The 24,816-nt window shown below is 34.7% G+C and overlaps 1 pseudogene; it reads right to left on the bottom strand.

The window, feature by feature from the left end:
• Nucleotides 1-24,577, bottom strand: part of LOC110566199 (small ribosomal subunit protein eS7-like) — a 64,202-nt pseudogene extending 39,625 nt beyond the window's left edge.
• Nucleotides 24,578-24,816: the final 239 nt, after the last annotated feature.

Below are 24,816 nucleotides of genomic sequence, written 5' to 3' on the forward strand. Positions count from 1 at the left end.
CTAAAATGTATGTACTAACAACAATCTTGAAATGAACCTACTGAGGAGACTTGTTCTTTAGGAGCTTGAACACTTATGAATGCTACAGTCTCTTGAAATGATTAACAGTGCCACAAGAAGGGTGTGAATGACAGAGCTCACTCTTTAGACTCCTGTCTCTTCATGTTTGGACACAACAACTATGTTGTTAGAACTTATCAGCCCTTTGATTTAGTTTTCTTTTGTACTCCAAAACTGTAAAGCAATACTTGTGGGTCTTCCTATATCTCTCAATCTAAAGTATTTTATAAATCAGTGCAAAGCATGAACACACATCAATAGCTATTATGTCCTCATTTTCCTATACTCATAGGCAATCACAAGTGATTATAAATATTATATGTAATTATTAGAGATAAAACAAATTTGGAGGCATCACATTTTCTGATTTCCATGTATATTTTAAAGCTATGATAACTGATGCTGAATACAAAAATAAATGAACACACAAGACTGGTGGCACAGGGCAGAGAACCATCCAATATGCTCTAAACCTGGATCATCCACATTTCATCACAGCCATCAAGACCTCAAAAGATAATACCCTGATTATTGTACTAGGAAATTAAATGAAGTTCAAACCTTTCACATAAAATATCTCAGAACAGATTAAAAAATATCTATTTTTTTATATGTCTGACTCTTCTGGATTGAAAAGCCCATATTAGAAAGAGGAAGGAGGCTCAAGCAATATACTACTCACAAGACCAGACATTGGTTTGTCTATAAAAACGCAGTTGTTGTAGGATAGAAGTCCCTTAGGCAGAGTATCCTGAATGATTCATAGGGAGATCCACTGGTGCAGGTATCTTATTAACTTAAGCACCTGTCTGTAAGCCATACTAAGAGTTCTGGATCACCAAGTATTACGAGAGTAGGTGTGTGTGTGTGTGTGTGTGTGTGTGTGTCTAGGTCTTACAAAGAATGAATGAACCTCTCTTCATGTCCACCAGAAAAGACAATCAATAATGTAAGACCTGAACTCTTAAATGTCTAGGCTTATTCTTAGCTAAGGAAGCAGGCTATATAAAGATTCTCAACTTATTTCGGAATTCTAAAACACAGGGCTTGTTTCTGCGGATAACACTGCACAGAAATTAGTATGGTAAAAGCATAATAAAATACTTATATTTGATTTATAAATATGCTAGGCATGTGCCTATTTATGTGTAAATGTGATTTCAAACTTCCTATTACTGACTCAATATCCAGAAGATGAATGAGCTCTTTTAACCACATTATTATATGCCTGATCCATAAATAAAAAGGGAGCAATAGCACTATAAGCGAAAGCAAAAGTCCTGATGTATTTATCATTCACCTCAACCATACATGCCTATTGTACAGCTATTCCATGCTAATGTTGGCATTGTTTTCTGAAAGAAGCCAGGAGGCTTGTAAAACTTGAGAGGATTATGGAACTTACAAGAATCAAGAAGTTCATAAAACCTATAAGATTCACAAGGCCCTCCTCAATGCTATGTGAGCAGTATCAAGTGTCTAGAAAGATACTCTTGAGTATTTCTGTTTTCACTTTCATGAGAAGTTTCAGGGATCCAGTACTGATTCATTCTCTGTGGAGAGAATGATTTTCAGTGACAGAGCAGCTAGTGACTCACCCATCGTTCTAGTTTGTTCCTTTTTCTGTGTTAAACCCTATGATGAAAACCAAGCTGGAGAAGAGTTTACTTCGCCGTACAGCTTGGAGTACTCCAGGAGGAAAGTTATAGCCCACAGTCCTCAAACAGGAACTCAAGATAGGAACCTGGAGTCAAGTCACTATAGCGGAAACCACAAGGAAAAGCGTATTTTCTTGCTTTCCTGGTTTGTTCAGTTGTCTTTCTTGTACAACATGGCACCGCCTGCCAAGAGATGGCAAGGATCAGAGTGGGGAGGGAATGAGGAAGTGGGCTACAGCTGGGATACAAAATAAATAAACTGTAATTAATATAAAAATAAACATTAAAAAAAAACCTCTAGAATCCCACATCATCATCAAAAAAAAAAAGGTCCACAAAGTTTATTCACTGTATTTCCTCCCAACACCACCCTCCCACCCCCTTCTCCCCTTATTCCCCTCTCCTTCTCCCCTTCCCTCTGATCCTAGTCTATCAGGTTTCATCAGGACTGGCTCATTCTCTTCCTCTGTGGCTGGGTAAAGCTACTCCCCACTCAGGGAGAGGTGCTCAACTTTAACAAGACCTAATAGTACATTGTTCCTGTTATAGGATCATACCTCGCAATAATAGACTGATAGCTGACAGAACATTAATTTCCCCAAATTATCATCTCTTTAAGGTCTTCACCTCACTCTTACTCTTTCTTTTGAGTAATTAGTTTTTGGTCATCATCAGTATATAAGAGAAAGCGTTGCAAACTGGGGCAAACCTGAACACTTTGCCTTTATTAACAGCTTCATTTCCCCTCTTCTCAGTTCCCTTTCTCAAAATAATCACTTGATAGTTACCTTTTGCTATCCACCTCTCCATCCATACAGTCTTTCTAGGATGTTGCTGGTAGGAAAACTGACTTTCAACTGAACTGTCTGTTACCCTATTGAGCAAAAAGAGCTCCTAGAGTGGCAGGTGAGGTACTGTATGCCATCTGCCTGGTTTCTGCAAATTGACAGGCTGCATGAGTACTGGAGAAGTTGAGGCACTGGTAGAAAAAAATGTATTGATGGATAATTACTGAATTGAGCAGCTGAGAAGTTTTGGAACCAGTAATTTGACACAAATGATTTTTTTCTGTGTGTGCTCAGTGTATAGAGAAGATCGCCAACAAAGTGAGGATGAAGGATAACAGTTTATTGATACAGTCACAAGACTTTCCTGGTCAAAATGATAATAGTAAAATAAAGAAATCTCTAGCAAAGCATGAAGGTAAGAAATCATAATTTTATGAAAGCTTATGAACTAATATAGGATTTGTGAATAGGTAGAGAAGTGTCATTTAAATAGGGATATTTGAATTGCTACTCTGAAATATCCTGCCAACTAAAATTCTTCTGAACATTTTATCTCTGCAGGTCCATATGTACTTGTGTATGTGCAAATATATACATACACATTTGTGTTTGTGTATATATTATATATGAAATAACGTGTGATTTACAAAGATTATACAGAGACTTTATCACTGACAGTTAACATAAACCCATTTATGAATCTAATAAATACAATATTATTCTGGATCACCATAACAAATATTTGGCTCTAAGCTCAATGTAATCTGTAGCCTGCTTGGACCAGTTAATGAGTTAATGAAGAAAAGATCACAATAATTAGGTGGTATAATGCATCTAGCTCTATGAGCAGATTCTGTATGAATGGATATAAAATCATATACTGAAAGCAAAGTACCTTATTAACGTTGAAATAATTTGTTTAAATAGTTTTAGTGCCTGGCAAACACTCTACAAGTCAGGTTTAGCATAATTATAGACTAATAGGCAGAATTTGGACAAAGCAGAAGGCCACATTGAATAGAGCTGACAATTTTTAAACTCCATGGTCAGAAAATGGGATAGATTTGTAAGTTTTTGACTGATGGCTAAAGAAATAGAAACTAAAGAATTGACAATGTTCTCATATGTGGTTGTTCTTAGCATTTCAGAGTTGATGGCTTGAGATGTTTACATACAGATTGGTAATTGGTTAAAAATTGGGATTCTGGATCTACAAAAATGTATTTAAGGGAAGCACAGAAACATTAGTAAGTAAAGAATTTGTTAAACAAATATGAGGATGAATGTTGAGATGCTCAGGTTCCATTTAAATGTCAGGTAAGTGTAGTTGCTCATGTGTAATACTAATCCTTAGTAGGAGCAACTAGATAGACAGCATTATTAGAGTTCTTCATTCAGTACAAGACACTGATTCAATATACATCTAAAGGAAGATAGTTTTATCCGAAGACATTTGCCCAGGAGTGGCACCACCCATATGGGCCTTCCAATCATAAAAGTTAATTATAAAATGTTCTTATAATCTTGTCTACAGAAAATATTAGGGAAGTAATCATTAAATTAATTATCTATGTTCACAGATGACTATATTTCATGTCAAGTTAACAAAATGTACCTAGCACAATATGCTTTTAAATATGCTTTTATGAAGTTTCTTATGATTATGTTTCTTCAAACTGAAGAGTCATAATTTGGATAGCATAGTCTAAGGAATACTTTTAATGTATGCTTAGGTCTCAGCGTGAGTCATGTCTTATCAGAACTTCTAATATTGTTATTTCAAAGTAAAGTAGTTCTTATACTACTTTTCCTAGACATATAGAGGGAGTCTTTAGTATTAATAGAATGTAATGTTAGAACTGTATTCCCTTAGACATACATTTCTGAATTTGGAAGTAAAGTGAACATCCAAGCATTATTCAATTAAATTTCCACATAACCATTGTACACAGTGCAATGAGGATACTGTTTATTGTTCCCCACTTCTGCCCTTCAAATTAACTATTTCTATAATGGGAAAAAGAGGTAACATACAAAGATTTTCAATGCCAGAATATAAATCAGTGGAAATATCCACTAAATATATCAGTGTCTTGTTTTTGTGCTATGCAAGTTCTTTCTTATCCTTTTCAGTTGTGACAATGTTTAGTATGACCTCAGTCCTTATAAAGAGAAGCATAAAAGAATGGCTTTGAGTTCTCCTTGTCAAAAGGAAATGATTTTACCATGGTAATATTAAAAGCATTCTTTTAGGATCATGGATATAAGAGGATTTTCACCCTGTTTATCTAAGAGTTAGTTTTTAGGCCTTTTGGGGCAGTGTGAATTGTCACAGTTCATGACAAATACCTCCATGCTGTTTATATCTATAAAATATAGAAATATATGTTATATATATATATATAATATGTTAGATTTTAGATTTAGAATTAGTGTTTAAAATTCAATTAGAAGATATCAAGAATATATATACATATATCAATTAAAAATTGGGATTCTGGATCTACAAAAATGTATTTAAGGGAAGCACAGAAACATTAGTAAGTAAAGAATTTGTTAAACAAATATGAGGATGAATGTTGAGATGCTCAGGTTCTCATGAAAAAGTAACAGGGTGTGTGTGAAAGGGGAGTTGCTACACCAGAAAAATGCATTCAGATGCTTGTGACCTTCAACAGAAAGGGCAGTGAGATGATCCTGCTCTGTATGTTTTCACCTATAATTCAACTAATGTGAATAGAGTCTCATCCATTTGGGTGCTTAATCGCCAGACACTTAGTTTTCTTTTACTTTTTGATTGAAATTTTTATAGCACATTTTTTATCAGATTGCCCTTTTATCCCTCCCTTCAACTTCTCCCCTATCCTACCACCACTATTATTTTTCCAAATTTCATTTGTAATTTCTATTCTATTTAAGCACATAGAGTCCACTTAGTAATATCACTATAGGTATGTGTGAAGTATCAGCTATTATAGCTTCTTAGGATTTGCATTACTGAAAATAAAAAACTGCTTTCCTCTTCTCCCCTCTCAGAAGCAACTCCATTTCAAATAGTACCTTAGCTAAGGGTTTTACTTCCTAAATATCTCTCATGTCAATTCTGTGATTAGAGTTGGCTGGAGCTACACTGACAACCAACCTGAAAAAAAAAAGTCTACCTGTGCAATAGTGACATGGATTTATGGGACTAATCAACATCTTCATGACTGGATTAAGGAAGGTCCACTAAATCAAGACAGAACTCATGCTTAACGTCATTACTGAGGACAAGAGTCAGAGGCTAGGCATAGGTCAGGGACCCTAGGAATAGCATACTACTATTATTTTGCTAACTGTACAAAATATTAAATCAAAACCTAAATACTAATCATTCTAACCATATTATAACAATGGATAGGTGTATCTCTCAACCCTTATCAGAGAAATTTCTTTTTGTAGTAGATGGTCACGAACACATAGAATCACAACACAAGTCATTTAGAGAACCTGATATTGTGATTATCTCAGTTCTAAATGTAATAACTGTATCACACATCTTCTTTCCAAAGTCCCCAAGACCATTACAGAAAACAGGGAAGAAGATTATAAGACCTAAGGGTCTTATCTAGAGTAAATATGTTTTCCAGGCACAATGAGACAGTTAGTACAGAGAACTGACAGTAAATGTGACTGCATGTACAACTACATACCTACACAAAAACAATCCATACCCAAATCCCATCTGTTTTTCATTATCACCATCATTATTATTACTATTATTATTTACACTTTATTCACATTGTATCCTGGTTGTAGCTTCCTCTTTCATGCCTTCCCACCCCCCCATCCACCTCTTCCTCCCCTAGCCCTCTCTCCAAGTCCACTGATATAGAAAGTTTTCTTCCCTTACTTTCTGACCCTAGCCTATCAGATACTGTCAGGACTGTTGGATCCTCTTCTTCTGTGGGCCGGCTAGGTCACCCCGCCAATGACCAAGGAGCAAGATAGACACTGGAAGAGGTAGAAGAGAGGGAACAACATGGGAGCCTTCCACAGATGTTCTCCAAAAGACTCCACCTAGCTGGAGATAGAAGCAGATGCAGAAACTCAAAACCAAGCTTTGGATACAGTGCAGGGAGTCTTATAGAAGAAGGGGGAAATAGAAGGAACCAAAGGAGACAGAGGCCCCATAAGGAGACCAATAAAGACAAAAAGCAGGCCCCATGGGGGACTGCAGAGACTGAAACATAAACACAAAACCATGGAGAGAGAAGACCTAGACTCCCTGCTCAGATGTAGCCCACAGACAGCTCAGTCTCCATGTGGGTTCCCTAGTAAGGTGAAAAGTGACAGTCCCAGACATGAACTCATTTGCTCACCTGTAATTTCTATGTAGTCCTTTCTAAAACTGTTTACAGCATCTAGCTGATCACTCATCACTTTGTCACCTCTTAACCACAGTATGAGATCAGAGAATGCTATAAATCCCAAAAGGTCAAACATTTTATTAAAACCAAATTTAAGACTGTGTAGCTCAAATAGTAGAATATTTACCTAAAATGATTGAGGCACTGCATCTGATTCTCAGAACAGGATGACTAGGTGTGGCGGTGTACCTCTTTAATCCTAGCTTTTTAGGGACAGAGACAAAATAATCAAAGTGTCCCTTGATACTCTCAGTTGCCTGAAGAGTTCAAGGACAAACTTAGCTACCTAAGACTGTGCCTAAAAGTAAGGAGCCAAACACATTAAAAAAAATGTGAATTATTGAATGATTGCAGAATACTTTAAGAAACATGATTAGAAACATTATTAGCACCACAATCTCTGTATCCATTCCTTCTTTGAGGGATATCTGGGTTGTTTCCAGGTTCTTGCTATTATGAATAAATCTGTTATGAACAAGATTGTGCAAATGTCCTTGTTGTGCACCTGAGCATATTATTGATAAATGCCTAGGAATGGTATAGATGGATCTTGAGGAAGCACTATTCCTAATTGTTTGAGAAAGTACCAGACTGATTTTCAAAGTGGTTATATAAATTTACATTCCCACCAGCAGTGGAGGAGGGTTCCCCTTTCTCCACAATCTCTCCAGCATGTGTTCTCCCTTGACTTTTTGATCTGAGCCATTCTGATGGGTATAAGGTGAAATTTCAGGGTGGTTTTGATTTTTATTTCCCTGATAACTAAAAATTTTGAGCTTTTCTTTAAGTGTTTCTCTGCCGTTCTATATCCTTCTACACAGAATTCTGTTTAGATCTGAATCCCATTTTTTAATTAGATTACTTGCTTGTTGCTTTTTAACTTCTTGAGTTCTTTATATATTCTGGATACTAGCTCTCTGTCAGATATAGGGTTGGTGAAGATCCTTTCTCAGTCTGTAGATTGTCATTTTGTTCTGATGAAAGGGTCTTTTGCTTTACAGAGGTTTTCAGAGTCAGGAGGTCCCATTTATAGATTGTTGATATTAGAGCCTGTGCTCATGCTGTTCTGTTCTTTCCTATCTAGGCTTTTCCTTACTTTTTCTTCTAGATGATTTAGTGTGTCTGGTTTTATGTTGAGGTCTTTGATCCAAATTTACTTTAGTTTTGTGCAGGGTGATAAATAAGGATCTATTTGCATTTTTCTGCATGTAGACATCCAGTTATACCAGCACCATTTGTTGAAGGTGCTGTATTTTTACACAATGGAATACTACTCAGCAATTAAAAAACAAGAAAATCATGAAATTTGCAGCCAAATGGTGGGAACTAGAAAAGATCATCCTGAGTGAGGTATCCAAGAAGCAGAGAGACACACACGGTATATACTAACTTTTCTGTGGATTATAGACATATAATATAGAATAAATATACTAAAATCTGTGCAACTAAAGAAGCTAAGCAGGAAGGAGGGCTCTGGATAAGATGATCAAGCCTCACTCAGAAAGACAAACAGGATGGACATTGGAAGAAAGAAAAAAACGGGAAACTAGACAGGAGCCTATCACAGAGGTCCTCTGCAAGACTGTATTCAGCAGTGTATCAAAGCAGATGCTGAGACTCATAACCAAACTTTGGGCACAGTGCAGGAAATCTTATGAAAAAAAGGGGGAGATAGTAAGACCTGGAGAGAACAGGAACTCCACAAGGAGAGCAACAGAACCAAAAAATCTGGACACAGGTGTCTTTTCTGAGACTGATACTCCAAACAAGTACCATGCATGGAGAAAACCTAGAATCCCTGCTCAGATGTAGCTCATGGCAGTTCAGTCTCCAAGTGTGTTTCCTAGTAAGTGGAACAGGGACTGTCTCTGACATGATCTCCATGGCTGGCTTTTTTATCATCCCCCCCCCCCCCCCGATAGAGGAACAGCCTTGTCAGGTCACAGAGGAGGACATTGCAGCCAGTCCTAATGAGACCTGATAGGCTATGGTCAGATGGAAGGGGAGGAGGAACTCCTTTATCAGTGGACTTGCAGAGGGGCATGGGAGCAGTTGCAGGAGGGACGGTGATATTGGGAAGGAATGAGGGAGGGGACTGCAGCTGGGGTATAAAGAGAATATACTGTAATTAATATAAAAAATAAAAATTTAATAAAAAATAACTCCAAAAAGAAACATTATTAGCCTCCTTGAAAAAAAGACTTTAAAAACAATTTAAGAAAAAAGTTCATCTTCACTTTTTCAATTAATGTTTTATAACTTCAGTTAATGATAATTTCTCAAAAAGTTTTGAAAATGAAGGTACTCTCATTTGTCTCCCACAAAATTATTATTAACTGCTATCATTCATAAACAGTTTAGCTTATGGTCTAATTCATCTCAATTAGCGTGTTAGTTACTTTAATAGACGAATGCATTAATTTTAATTGGGTAATGACTGAATTGGCTAGGTATAAGCCTAAATTGTTTTACTTAATGAAATAAGTTCAATGACATCAGAACAAGATAATTCATTTGTTAATTTAAACTCATTTTTATATGATACAAAATATTAAAATTTAAGCTTCTTTAAAAATAAGTAGATCAGTTCATGAATTTCAATTATGATGTGAAAATTCAAATATCAAAAATTATATTATCTAAAATAATTTTAGGGAAAATAAAGTGGGAAAATAGCTCAATATTTTATTAATAATGTTTGACAGAGAGGAAGAGTGTACAGGCAGTCCTGATGAGACTTGCCCAGATGGGGTGAGCAGGTAAAGGAGGAGGGCTCCCCTTTCTGAGAAATATGTAATGGGTTAGGGGGAGGAGGGGGAAAGGGTAGAACTAGGGGAGTTGAGGGATGGGGCTACAGTCATTATATAAAGTGAATAAATTATTTAAAAATTAAATAAAAATAAATTAATAAAAACAATCAAAAGAATAGTAATAATGTGTGTTTACATGAGTTCCTTGAATTATGCTTTGTCCACTGATGGTTAGGGCAGTATAAGAACAAGAAGCATTTAAATGCTTTAGATTTATACTTGTAAAATAAAAATTGTATTACAACTGTATGAAGTTTTTGGATAGGTTATCTAAGTCTTTATAGTTAGCATGTCACTCGTCTGACAGGAAGATTTAGCAAAAGCTCACAATAATAATTGTCATCATCTTTATTATCATAATTATTTTCTCTGAAGTTCTTTTTCATAAAAAGAATATGAATGCAAATTTTTATCTATACCACATAATATTAAAAGTTTTTCATCTTCATATCATTATATAATATTTTAATGAATACCTGTAACTATTATATTTCTGTCACCAGGATGCTAGAGATTTAATACATCTTCCATAGAAGCATACCTGGAGATGGCTGATATTCACTTTTGAGTTCTAGTTTTCTAACTTTTTAACTAGAAGAAATACAAATAACCAAAACTACCATAAAATTCATTGTTTCATTTCAGGCCCAGAAAACTTACACATGTTTCTAATTAATATGTTCACTTATTATTAAAATGAGCTTTGAATTTATGAGGCAAGCCAATGATCCAAAGATACCTTTATGTTATTAAATGGAAAACTGATTCAAATTACTAGTAAATGTAAAACAAAGTAAAAACAAGTAAAAAAATATTCAAAGTAATCCTGTGTTTAACTATATCAAGTTTAATGCATTTTAGCCCTGGTGTCCTTTTCAAGTTAATTTTAAATGATGTTAAAAACAACTAGTAATTTACATACTTTTACTCCACAAAAAAAACTATTCACCTTTATTTCTAGCCAGTCTAATGGCCAAACTTAATTGTAAACTCATACTTTCCAACTTGCTCTTTACTGCATCATCATCATGGTTAAATAATATCTCTTCATATTATAATTGTAAACATCCTGACAAAGGAAACTCCATAGGTGATTTTGGCTCCCACTCTGAAGATAACGTACTCTGTGGCAGGACATTCAGGGAGACAAGAGTTGCAGGCAGCTTGTATTGCACATTCACAGTGAAGAAGCAGGCAGCAATTAATTCTTAGGGTGATGTCAATTACTACGTTTAATACATCTCAGCAGTCCATTCCACAGAATGGTGTCCTAAACAGTGGACAGGTCAAATATTCCAGAAAAAATATAGTATGCCATTCCTTGTTAACAAAGGATAACAAAACAACCTAAATACCCAGGTCATAGCTTTTTATTGCAAACCACTATATTTCTAATATTTATATAAAATAATTATATTCTCTTGCAAAAAACACATGCAATAACACTTAATGAACACATAGGTCGTGAATTTAAGGAGAGTGTGGAGAGGATACCGAAGGGTTTGGATGGAGGAGAGGGACGGGAAATGTTGTAATTATAATCTCAAAAATACAAAATATAAAAAATGAAAATAAAAAAAAATGATTTATATGCTTCTCATTCCATCTTCAAATCTAAAGGTCACAGCAGTTACTGTTCTCATTTTTATAAGACTATAGAAAATGACAGCCATATGGGTACATAAAGATATCCAAAATACTAAAACAAACAAACAAACAAACAAAGACTGAAGCAAAGAAGTCAATTATCAAAGTGAATTATGGAAACAATTGATTTCAAAGAATCACCACAAGGAGAAAAATGAAGGGGATTTAAAGTTTAATTTTATAAATTTCTGGAGTCTGATTGAAGAACAATTTTTAAAATTTTTATAGTCTCATCCCATTCACACTACTCTCCTTCTCTCTTCTTCCTCCATGTCCATCCCCTAGTCCCCTGATAAGAGACATCCTCCTCCCCTTTATCTGACCCTAGCCTATCAGGACTGGCTGTGATGTCTTCTTCCTCCTTCCTCTCTTGTTTTCTTGCTTGGCAAGTCTGTATCCCCCCAGCAGATGTGATATAAAAGCCGGACACACAAAACAAAACAAAACAAAACAAAACAAAACAAAACAAAACAAAACAAAAACAGCAAAATAAAAAATAACTTAGTCAACCAAACCAAATAGACATGAACTCAGGGAGAATGAACCCCCTGATTTTCAAGCATAAGGCACACTAGACAATGAAGCCTACCCAGAACAAAATGAATTCCTATATTAAATAATATTTGTATCAGCTTATATTATCTAATTCAATAAGCACAAAATTCAACAAAAATAAGTAAAATAGCATTGTAAATCAAATCAAATGCAAATTATCAAAAATAAGTTTATGCACAAAAAATGTTAATAAAAGGCACAGAAAAAGACTGGAATTTTTAATATTCATATGCTAGTCTTACCAAGAAGATTGAAAATAATTGGCATTAGTTTGTTGAAGGCCCATTAAAACATATTGCAATGAGTTACATATTTAAATAAGAAACTTAAATTATTTTATAAATTTAGTTAATATATTCATTTATTAAATTTTATTCACTTTGTATCCCAGCTGCAGCCCCCTCTCTTGTCTCTTCCCACCCATCCTACCTCTTCTCCTCCATGCCCTTTCCCTAGTCCCCAGATAAGAGAAGGACTTCCTCCCCTTCTATATGACCCTAGCCTATCAGTTCTCACCAAGGATGGCTGCATCATCTTTCTCTGTGGCCTGGCAAGGAAAAACTTAAATTCTAAGAATCAAAATGAAATGTTAAATCTCAGATACTGTTGTTCAAATGAATTCCTTTAGTGTGCTTATAAATTGATGTCCAGAAAAGAACAAGAGAGTTTAGGATATGTTGATAGAAATAGTTCAGTGTTGAAAGATAATCAGTTCAAAACTGTGGTCAATCAAGAAACAAATGTCTTGATGCAACTGTATTCTCAAGTAGGATATCATAAAAAAAAAAAATTGGTATTCTGTATTGAACCACCCCTGCATATCTGGGGATGAAGTCTACTTGGTCATAGTGGATTATGTCTTTGATGTGTTCTTGGCTTCGGATTCTGACTATTTTCTTGAGTATTTTTGCAGCAATGTTCTTAAGGGATATTGGCCTGAAATGGGGGTTCTTTGTCTCATAATGCTTTGTCAGGACTTTATTTCCCCCCTTAACGAAAAGGATACTAAGGGAGTAAATTGTAATAAACAAATAAATAAATAACTTAAAAAGAGAAAATATATTCTTAGTATTAATACCTCTTGGTTTGGCCCTAGTTTGGAGGAATTGTGGAATATAACTATTATAAATGTTACGCTCTGCCTGCCAACATGAGTACACACAGTCTAAAGACACACATTCAAATTGACACATGGTGACAGATTACAACAGAGTCTAAAGGAGGCAGAAAGTTTGTGAAATCCGAACTTTGGCAGCTTTTTGGATTTTGCTTCCAGTTCCTTGCCAAAATCATATTTGATATATGAGAACAATTTGTCTTTTTGGACATTCATGAATGAGACACTACAGATACTGAATTATATAGAGAGAGGTGAAATTTGCTTTTTATATTTGAAATTGGTAGATGAATATGCAAGCAGAATTAAATGTCCCAGATGTCTTACCAATTTAAACTACAATAAATCTAAGTGTTCAGATTACTTCAACTAAAACACAATTTTCCCTTCACTGAAATATCCTATCTATGATAGTCTTTAATACTGCTGTGTCATATGTTGGTATTAAAACTCTTTAATAATGCATATACTACATCATTCATTACTGAGGAGATCTAGTTTTTGGAGAAGCATATAGTCCTAATAATGGATTCAGCTGTCTGATGTACAATTTAGAGATGTTTTTGACTTTGTATGCATTTTCAAGTGCCAACTGAAGTCTCAGGAAATTTTTTTTTATATTGAAAATATTTGTGAGGTTACATAAAGCAACAGAATTTCTAAAATTTTTGTTCATATCATTTCATTGAGTAATCCAGAGAGTAAATGCCATGTTTGTAAGAGTAAGCAATATGAAAATAAAATTATTACAGTACAAGCTGAAGTATCAACACATACACACAAACATGGCATCCTTCGAAAACTAAGCAGTATTCAAAAACAAAGATCATTCTCAGTCTTTAGTGAACTTTCCTAAATACCATTAAGATTTAAAGCTCCAAAGCATGTATACAACGAGAGACACAGTGTTGTCTTATTACAACATGACAAGATGTTGTGGTCGTATTCTTGTTGTTTTGATGTTATTTTTTCTATTATTTTAAGGGGTTTAACTTATAATAATGACAGATTAGATTTATATCAAAACATAAGAACAGTCAAAATATTTGACCCAATAAGAAGGGATAGAGAGGAATGATTTGGCAGTTAGTGAAGTGAAAATTAGAAGGTATTAAGCTAACCTACTAACAATAAAATTCAATTCAAGGAATTTTTTTAAGTCATGATTGAGTAGGAAAAATGACAGGAATCTGTAAAATATTAAATGTAGTAGATGAAGGAAAAGAATTATGAAGAAAAATGTGTTCATGTTGTGAATACTTGCAATAAATATCCATTGAAGTTATTTTGTATTTTTCAAATTTGTCTCTACATCAGCCCACTGAAAGAAGATATATAGAATGGTTTCATATTTCATAAAAGAAGAAAAGATTAGATTTGGCTTCCATGATTATTATCTACAAAGAGAACACCTAGGAATTTTTCTTAACTTCTTATAGTACATATTTACATTACATGAAGATTAGAAAAGGAAAAGCTAATTTACATTCAATAAGAGTGAACATATGTAAAGTGTGGTCCATGGAACAAAACACTAAGGAAGCGGTAGCCTTCCAGTTCCTACAGAAAGATACTGTATTAGATTAACGGAGTTTAATACATGGAATTACAAAGCAAAGTGAAGAAAATACAAGAGGTCATCTCGAGAAATTGCCTACAATGTTAAGCTTCATAATCACCTACTCATATTGAGATATTTTTTTTCTTGTCTTGATACCAATATATCCTAAGACTAAAATTTTAGAGTGTTTAGATACATTTTAATTCATATTAAACAAAAGACGTCCCAGCAACTTTCAAACAAACTCTGGTTTTAGCAAAATAGAGTTTAAAAACCATTCAGTGTTATTCTCTTATCTGTGGTACCTGAATAGTGGATGTGGGCGCTCTCTGTACCTTCTCCAGTCAGTAACAGTGATGAAGAACGCTTATGACGGTGGCTCTTTGTGGTTGTACCAGAGCTGAGAAACTCATCACCCAAAAATACAGCAGCTGTGCTGATGTCACAGCATTGGTCTACTGCTCACGTTTCCCAGATGAGAACACGTTTCCTTACAGGCAATACCTAATCACTGATAATGGTAATTATCAATTTCATTAATTTTGTATGTATTTAATATCATTTTAACAATTATTTTATTGTGTAATCCTTCCACTTATGATGATTGTATAAAACTTGCTAGCCAGTAGCCTCATGTGTCCCTTTCACTTTTTTCTTTTGATTGTATTAACTAAGTGTGAAACTTACCTCATCTTCCCCTTAACTATTTAGGTTTACTTCTGTTGAATGTAAGTTTCACAAATTTTCAAAATTGTCTAATTACTCATTTCTGGGACTGATTCTTACTATTATGTGACATTAAATGCTTATTCTTATGAACATGTATATTTATTTTTTATTATTTTATTTTTGAGTTCAGAATTAGAGCATTTCCTCCTTGTCTTTTCTATCTCCAACCTCTGCTCTGTATAGTTCTTTGCTATCTTTCAAACCCATGGCTCTTTTTTGTGCACTGATTATTGTTATATGCATGTATATACATATCATATATTCCTAAATATAGCCTGCTCAGTCTATGTAAAGTTAGTTGTATATATGTTTTTATGGGTGAACATTTGGTGTTGGATAGCCAGTATTTGTGGTCATCCCTGGTGAGGTTATTTCTCTGTTCTCAGCATTTCTTTGTTGCATGTATTTCTTGAGGTAGGATTGGGACCTCATGGTCCTTTTCTTTTCCACTTTGGCCTGTGTATTGATGCTGTACTTATTCAACTTAAGTTAGGAAGTCATGGTAGTAAGACAAATAGTGTAGCTGAAGTCATACATACATGTTTGGGTGTTTGTTTGTTTTTTTTTTTCCCATGGATATACATGTCTTATTTTTTGCTGTTAATATTTGTTCTTATAAATATGGCTTTGTGTTCTATAATATAACTTAATATAACTTAATATCTGAAAAGGTAATCACTTCAGCTTCCCTTCCCCCCAGGACTGTTTGACCACATGGTATTTTGTAGTTCAATATAAATTTTACAAATCCATTTTCATAGGATGGCAAGTATTTTGTACTATCTCTTTATTCCAAGTTTTAAATTTTTCAATGCAGAAAACCTTGATCTTTTATTAGGTTAATTTTTAAGGATTTGATATGATCTGTTTTGATTCTATGGTGAATGGAAATATGTTCATAAACTTCTACGTGTGTTCCCTGTTCATGTTTTAGAAAGTTCCTGAATTATGCTCCTGTCATATTACTAATTTTTTTTAAAATTCAATTTAAAGTTTTCTGGTAGGATTTGGGGTTCTAATGTATACTATCATGCCATCTGCAGATATGGATAATTTGAATTATTATTCCCCTACTTATAATCACTTATTCTTCTTGTCAATATTACTAACTTTAGCAAGCTTTTCTCACTTCAGGATAAAGTTGGCTGTAGGTTTCTCGTATTTTTCTTTTCTTAATGTTGAAGGATGTACCCTCTAGCCCTTTAGGATATTTATCGTGAAAGAAGGATAAATTTTGTCAAAGGCGTTTTCTGTGTCTGTTCAGAGGCTCATTTTATAATTGTCTTTAATCCACTTTATATGGTTTATTAATTTATTGACTCACATAAGTTGAATGATCCTTGCTTACCAGGGGTACATGCGACATTGTTATGGTGACTATTTTTTTTTTATGTGTATCTGAATTCAGATGGCAAGCAATTTGTTAAACATTTTTCACCCTATGTTGATTGAGATTTTGGCTGTACATTTTTGTTTTTGTTTTTTTTATTTTTAGTCTGATAAAATAAAAACATTTATTTGCAACCAAGAGCAAAAACAATATCACAAATAAATATTGTGTTTTGTTTTGCTTTTTTGTAATGGCAATACAATCAGAAGACAAGATAGCTACTATTCTACTAATAAAATTGCCCTGAAGGTTCTGACACAGTAAGATACTATTTATTTATATATTTATTTATTTATTACACTTTATCCATTTTATATCCCCACTGTAGCCCCCTCCCTTGTCTCCTCCTAGTCCCACTCACCCACCTTCTTCTACCCCTAAGCCCTTTCCTTAGTCCCCTGATATAGGAAGCCATCCTCCATTTCTATCTGACCCTAGCCTATCAGATCTTATCAAGGCTGCCTAAACCATCTTCCTCTGTGGTATGGTAAGGCTGCACCCCACAGAGGGAGATGAAGTAAGAGCAGGCCACTCAGTTGATGTCAGAGACAGCTCCTGGTTCCCTAATAAGGGAACCACCTCCACAATAAAAGAAACGAACAATCATTGGTCATTAATATATATTGACATTAATGGTATCAACTCTCTAATAAAAAGACACAGCTAAAAGATTGGTTGCAGAAATATAATCCAACATTCTGCTACATTCCACAAACACACTTCTGCAACAAAGATAGACCCTGCTTCAGAGTATAGGGCTGGAAAATGTTTTCCAAGTAAATGAACTGAAGAAGCAAGATATTAGGAGTAGCCATCCTAATATTTAATAAAACAGACTTTCAACGAAACTTAATCAAAGAAATGGAGAGGAACATTTTATTCTCATCAAAGAAAAAATCCTCCAGGTGAACTACACAATCCTGAACATCTATGCACCAAACACAAAGGCTCCTGCATTTGTCAAAGAAACATTACTAAAGCTTAAATCACACATTGATCCCAACCCCTTTATAGTGAGAGACTTCAACATGCCACTCTTGCTGAGGCACAGATCATTGAGCCAGAAGCTAAACAGAGGTATAACCACACTTACAGTGGTCTTAAATCAAATGTACCTAACTGATGTCTACAGAACCTTTCACCCAAACACAGAAGAGTATACCTTCTTCTCAGCATCTCTTAGAACCTTCTTCAAAATTGACCATATAGATGGGCACAAAGAAAGCTCCACCAGATACAAGAAAATCAAAATAATACTCTTTATCATATCAGACTTCCATGGTCTAAAAGTAGACCTCAACAATAACAGAAATAACAGAAATCCTACACATACATGGAAACTGAATGACTCTCTACTCAAGGACAACTGGGACAGGGAGGAAATACCTGAAATTTGGATATCCTGAAATCCTAGGTGTTTATTTTAATGTTTCCCTACACATTTCTAAGTCTGCTCACTTGAGCTCTCTCTGTCTTTTTTCTATTTTTTTCATGTGTTAGAATAGCAGCATATGCTTCCTTCTTGGTCTCATTTAATTGGAGTATGTTTATCTGTCTTTTAATCTTAGGTGGTCCATATCTTTAAAGCTATGATGGGTGTTCTGTAAACAACTAGTAGATAATGGTTTATTATTATTATTATTATTATTATTATTATTATTATTTTACATTAATCACAGTTTTTTTTTTCACTTTGTATACCATCTGTAGCCCCCTCCCACTTTCCCTCCCAATCCTACCTTCCTTACCACTTTTCCTCCCATGCCCTTTTCCAAGTACACTGATAGGGGAGGTCCTCCTCCCCTTCCATCTGACCCTAGTTTATCAAGTCTCATCAGGATTGGCTGCATTTCTTCCTCTTTGACCTGGCAAGGCTTTTCCCCCTCAGAGGGAGGTGGTCAAAGAACCAGTCACAGAGTTCCTGTCAGAGAGTGTCCTTGTTCCCATTACTAGGGAGACTGAGCTGCCATGGGCTACATCTGAGCAGGGGTTCTAGGAAATATCTATGAATGGTACTTGGTTGGAGTATCAGTCTCAGAAAAGACCCCTGTGCTTAGATATTTTGCCAATGTCACTCTCCTTGTGGAGCTCCTGTCCTCTCCAGGTCTTACTAACTCTCCCTTCTTTCATAAGATTCCCTGCACTCGGCCAAAGTTTGGTTATGTGTCTCCCCATCTGCTTTGATACACTGCTAGGTAGAGTCTTTCAGAGGCTCTTTGTGGTAGGCTCCTGTCCTGCTTTCTCCTTCTTCCAATGTCCATCCTGTTTGTCTTTTTGAGTGAAGATTGATTGTCCTACCCAGGGTCCTCCTTCTTGCTTGGTTTCTTTAGATAAACAGATTCGATAATGTTTTTGATCCATTCATTCATGCTTTGTCTTTTGATTGGAAAAATTAAGACTACTAATATTTGAAGGTCTGGTAGAATTCTGCACTGAATCCATCTGGCACCAGACCATGAATGGATATAACCTAGAACCTTTGCTAGGATGAAGCCCATGGTAGCTCAGTAACCAATTTGTTTCCCATAGAAAGGGGAACAGGGACTATTTCTAACAGGAACTCAATGGCAGGCTCTTTGACCTCCCCACCCCCCAAAGGAGGAGCAGGCCTGCCAAGCCACAGAGGAGGTCTTTGCAGACTGTTCTGAAGATACCTGAAAAAACAGAGTCAGATGAAAGGGGAGGAGGTCCTCCCCAATCAGTGGACTTGGAAAGAAGCAGGGAGGAGATGAGGGAAGTGGGTGGGATTGGGAGGGAATAAGGGAGCAGGATACAGCTGGGATATAGAGTTAATAAAATGTAACTAATAATAAACAAATTAAATTAAATTAAAAATCATAAATTAATATTAACATAAAATTAATATTAACATAAAAATGACCCAGAATAGAAAGTATTTCTAATTATCTTGGGCTGAAACAAAGGAATGGGGATTGGTCAGAGGGAAGTTTCATGGGAAAGTACAAAAATTGCACCCACTCCAAGTTTTAGAGGACCTTTAGAATTCAAGTGTGAATCAAAATAATAAAATTTCAGATTTATTATTTTAGAAAAAAGTAATTATGATTCATTTAAACACTATTCTAAGTTACATTTTACGCCGTGTGTGTATGTATGTATTATAGACAGATATGATAGTGTACCACATGTGTGCCTGATACCCAGAGGCCACAGAAAAATGCAAGTGATTTTTTATATTGGAAGTTATGGACAGTTGTGAGCAGCCATGTGGGTGCTAGGAATTGAAACCAGATTCTCTGTGAGAGCTGAGAGCAGTCAGTGCTCAAAATCCCTGATCATCTCTCCAGCCCCATATTTTTCATCTAATGTGCTATCATTAGCAGTATATGTATTTCAATTTTGTTGCTGTAAACGTCTTTTCTTCAACAGAGTAATAATAGATGGCGTTGTTTTATTCTCCCCTGCTTCCTTTCTTTGTTATCCTGTTTCCTCTTCCATTTATCTTTCTTCCCAACCTTTTAGTTTTTTTTCTTTCTCCTTTTAACTTCCAAACACTGAAATTGTATCACAAAAGTTTTCAAAACACTTTGAATCACAATAATTGAACAGTTATCTTCCTCAGAACTTTTAATAGGTGTATGTATGTTTTGTGCATGTACAGGTGTGTAGACGTGTTTCTGTGTGTTTTCATGCTTGTCTGTGCTTAAAAATCACTAAAAATGTTTCCACAGCATCTTTTTTTCTGCTGCCATTGGACAATGCAGGTGTTCATGTGCACCGAATAACTGTTCACACATGTAAGGAACTAACAAAGAAAGAGTGGTATGCATGTAGTCTTACCAGTTTATGGTTGCTCAACACATTCCTTAGGTTGTAGGCTAAGTAGACTCATGTAAGTATGATCAATCCTTAATGCTTTCAGAGTTGTACCATTACTTTGTCTGCTATCCCCTAATAACCCTCTTAGTCCTATCAGTAATATTCACTTCCTTTGGGATCGTAGAACATATACTCCGCTCTTTGCCTACTGATCTAGCTAAAAACTACTGAGTTATACTAGTAATTTTGGCCTTCATCAAGTTCGTACTTTGGGTTCCATCTCAGTGTTAATGAAACATGAATATTTTAAAGAGAAAAATGTAATAGAATACTGTGGCTTCAATATGACAATTCAAATTCAAGAGCAGTTAATAAGAGTAATAAATTGTGATCTTCTCATAGACCAGTAAAGTAAAACTTAACATTGCCTCTTAATCCTTCCATTAATAGGAAATTGGGTGAAAAATAGTCCAATATGGCACAAATAAATTAAATTGTGCTTTGTCCCTTGAATATCCAAGTTTTATTCAGTGATTGACTCTAACTGTATAGGTTCATCTATATATTTATAAAAATAGAAAGAAAAAACTGTGAGAAAATGTGAAAAATATGTACAGACACAATAAATCATATAATAGATTGAACTTATTTCCTATCCTAGACCCTTACTGTATAAGGAATAAGTTCAATTTTAAGAAAAACTCACATTTTGATTCTATTTTAAAGTTATTTCTTACCTAGCAGATTGGTAGCTCTTTCCTCATATTTCCTGAGGGATAAATTAATTTTTAGTTCAGATAGTAACTCATCTTTGTTCAAGGAAATTGAAAGAGTAAGAGCTGGCTCTCTTTGAGAAAGCAGTTGAGTCAAACTTACACATACTGGATCCCAAAAATATTTATATTGTTCAGAAATTTAGCTCTACTGTTAAATTGTTTCCCAGCAGTTGGGTATATTTTTTCCACCATAAACTAAAATCCCTGTATTTATTTTGTATATCATCCAGCAAAGCAAACTATTAATTTTATGCACTTTTACAATTGAAAATTCAATCATCCAATGCAATTTGTAAATAAATAAGTATATTAGATTTACATTATTATATTCTAGTAGAACAGGATTTTGAGAAAATATTTTATATCTTGAATGAAATTGATATATATGTGTTATAGTTTTAAAGGACATTTCACAATAATTTAAAGGAAATACTGCTTGCTTTTGGAAAGGGAGGTAGGTGTGTGTTGGAGGGTTAAGAGGTAAGTGAATATTTAAAGTAGATGAAAATAAACATCTTTATGTGTGTTGAATTTGAAATTATTAATTTCTTCTGAATTGCTTACCCTGGTTGACACCCGGCAGCCCAAAGTGCATCATGTCATTTCAAATATTCGAGTATAATAATGCAGAAACATGAATATATGGTTGAATATTACATGTATTAGACTGTCCAGAACTGATTACATCTTATACTGACCTTTTGTTTTTGAAAAATAAATGATTGATTTTTTTTTTTAAAGAAAACCCCTGCCCCTTACTTTGGAAGGACTAATTCTAACAGGAACTCAATGGCTGGCTCTTTGACTCTCCCCCCCCCCAGGGGAGGAGCAGTCCTGTTAGGCCACAGAGGAGGACTTTGCAGCCAGCCCTGAAGATACCTGATAAAACAGGGTCAAATGAAAGGGGAGGAGGTCCCCCCTATCAGTGGACTTGGAAAGGGGCAGGGAGGAGAGCGGGGAGGGAGTGTGGGGTTGGGGAGGGAATGAGGGAGTGGGATACAGCTGGGACACAGAGTGAACAAAATGTAACTAAAAAGAAAAATAAAATTAAAATAAAGAAAACCCCTGGAAAATGAACATATTGACTCTGTATTTCCATCTTGATGAAAGGTAGCAATCTAAATATCTTATAAGTTAAAGACTGAATTGATGGGATCATGCTCATGCTCAAACCTGTTTGTTGCCATGACTCCTCGAATAAATGTTTAACTAGTGAGTTCTCACTGAATGAGCAAATAGAGAGGATGCATGCTTGTACAAACACACACACACACACACACACACACACACATATGCACACACACTTGGCTACTAGCAGCCATTACCACATTTAGCATTTTCAGTGGTCACTGTTTCCTGCCTCTTTGGCCTTTTAGTGGATAATAAGAGCTGTTTCAAACACAAGACTGTTCTTGAACTAAATGTGGCAACCTCAAGGTGGTTTTCCTTAAGATAAGTTGTTTTCTTCTCTGATTTTAAAGAATCACTATCCTTAACTTTGTTTAACATTCTGTTTTGTGTTTCTATTTTTCTAATGTCTAACTTATCTATTTAAATAGCTAGTAAATTTACACACTAATCAAGCAAAAACTTCTTATCTACAATGCATAGTATAGTTGTCAATAATATGATACACTCTCTTCAGTTACTCAAGTCAATTAGATTTCTTTAAGAAATAAAAACACTACAGGAAAATAAGAAGATTTTGTGTCACCACTTTCTAAGTGTAAGACTAAGGAATAAAATGAACTTGCCCAGATGTGACTAAACCTGAAATTTTGTACAATAATGAATGCTTTCATATACAAAATAAATTTTTCGTTGTCATTATGTTGTAATAGGTTATGTTTTCTTAATCAGATTTGAAAATATTTTGGTATTTTTAGAAATATTCCTTAGAACGTATATTACTTGAAATATGTCTTTAAGGCCAAAATAAAAATAATTATTTAGTATGAACTGTGTGCTTTCATTAAACAAATATCTTTGGCTTCATTGGTCTGATAAATGTTATGGGTGTATGATTAATTTTACTCTTCAGGAATCCTTCTAGAAATATTAATCAAACTAAGGACATAAAACCCTAGGCAAGAAAATGTTACAGAGAATTGAGAATATGGTACTTGCTTTGTTTTTCCTAGAATGGAGAATAAAATAACACTTCTTTAGCTTTTATTAAGAGTCAAATTAATATTCCAGTACTTTCTAGAGTCTGTGTGGCTCTTCACCTGAACACCCAGGAACCTGGAACTTCATTTAATAGTTAGTAACCTAGCCAAAACAAAAAAAAAATTGAAGATTTAATAGTTTTGACAAGTACACACAATTTGAAACCTAGTAGAATGAATATGAATATGAAATGTCTTATCTTATTGCAAACTAGAAAATATTTTCTACTTCCTGGTCCTTTAAGTGGCTATTTAAAACAAGTGCTTTCTTTTAAGTTTTTTGCTCCAAAAAAACATGCAAAACATAGCTATTCGAGTTTATGATAAATTACTATTTAATTAATGTCACTGTCTTTTATTTAAAATTTCCATTTCAAATAACCAATGTGCATAGGCAACGTGCTTCTGAAAGATCACTGCATTATTCCAGTGGCTACATAGAATAATCTCTGTCTGCAACTTGGGGTAACAAGATTTTCATTCTAAGGTATTTTGAAACCATCACAAGCCACACTCTTTTTGGACATTTTATTTTTTCATAAGTGGTCATCATAACCATCTTTTACATGCTGTGCAATTGATGTCTAACATAAAACAAGAATAACAGCACTCAGAAGGTTAAATAGATGTGTGAAAAACGTAAAGTAATTGAGACCGTGAACGTTTGACTGGATGTCCTTAGACTTAAGCGTTTTACCCAATGTCACATCAAAAACAGTTAGTCTTTCTGATGTTTAAATATGTTCTTAAAAATGAGTGGAATAAGTCTGTTCCCAGCTACAATATGCACCACCAAAGTTTTAAAACAGGCACAAAGCTACATAAAAAAAGAATGTTATGTTATGAATAAAGTAGAAAATTTGTCAGGAGAAATTTTAGTTTCCACAAAGACCTTGAGTGTCTGCCAACATCCAGCAAACAGTCAAGAACACAGCAATGATAAAGATATCTTTTATGTTTTCGGGAATGGTTCTCGCAGCAATCATTGTAAACCATCCCACACACTTACAATGTGGGATGGAAACACAGAATGAATAGAGTAGTAACAGAGGAAGCACTTGGGGAGAATGTAATTTAGCAGCAATCTGCTGTTCCTCCCAGTAGAAGGATGGTTTCGGGCCAACGACATTTTTAGTCATTTACCCAAATTGATTAAAATAAAAAGAACTATTTGCCGATTTTTATTATAGTTGAGAAACAAAGAAATGTCTTTCTACTCAGTACAACACTGGCTTCACTAATTGTATTTTAGTTGCTAAATTTGCAATAGTGATTTGAGATATTTTACATGAGATACTTTTTCTCTAGTTTCTAGGTTGCTGAATGTTAAACTGCTCATTGTTTGGTATTCAAAAACCACCTTAAGTC

Source organism: Meriones unguiculatus, chromosome 18 (genome assembly GCF_030254825.1).
Source record: "Meriones unguiculatus strain TT.TT164.6M chromosome 18, Bangor_MerUng_6.1, whole genome shotgun sequence".
In the NCBI taxonomy this organism is placed as follows: domain Eukaryota; kingdom Metazoa; phylum Chordata; class Mammalia; order Rodentia; family Muridae; genus Meriones; species Meriones unguiculatus.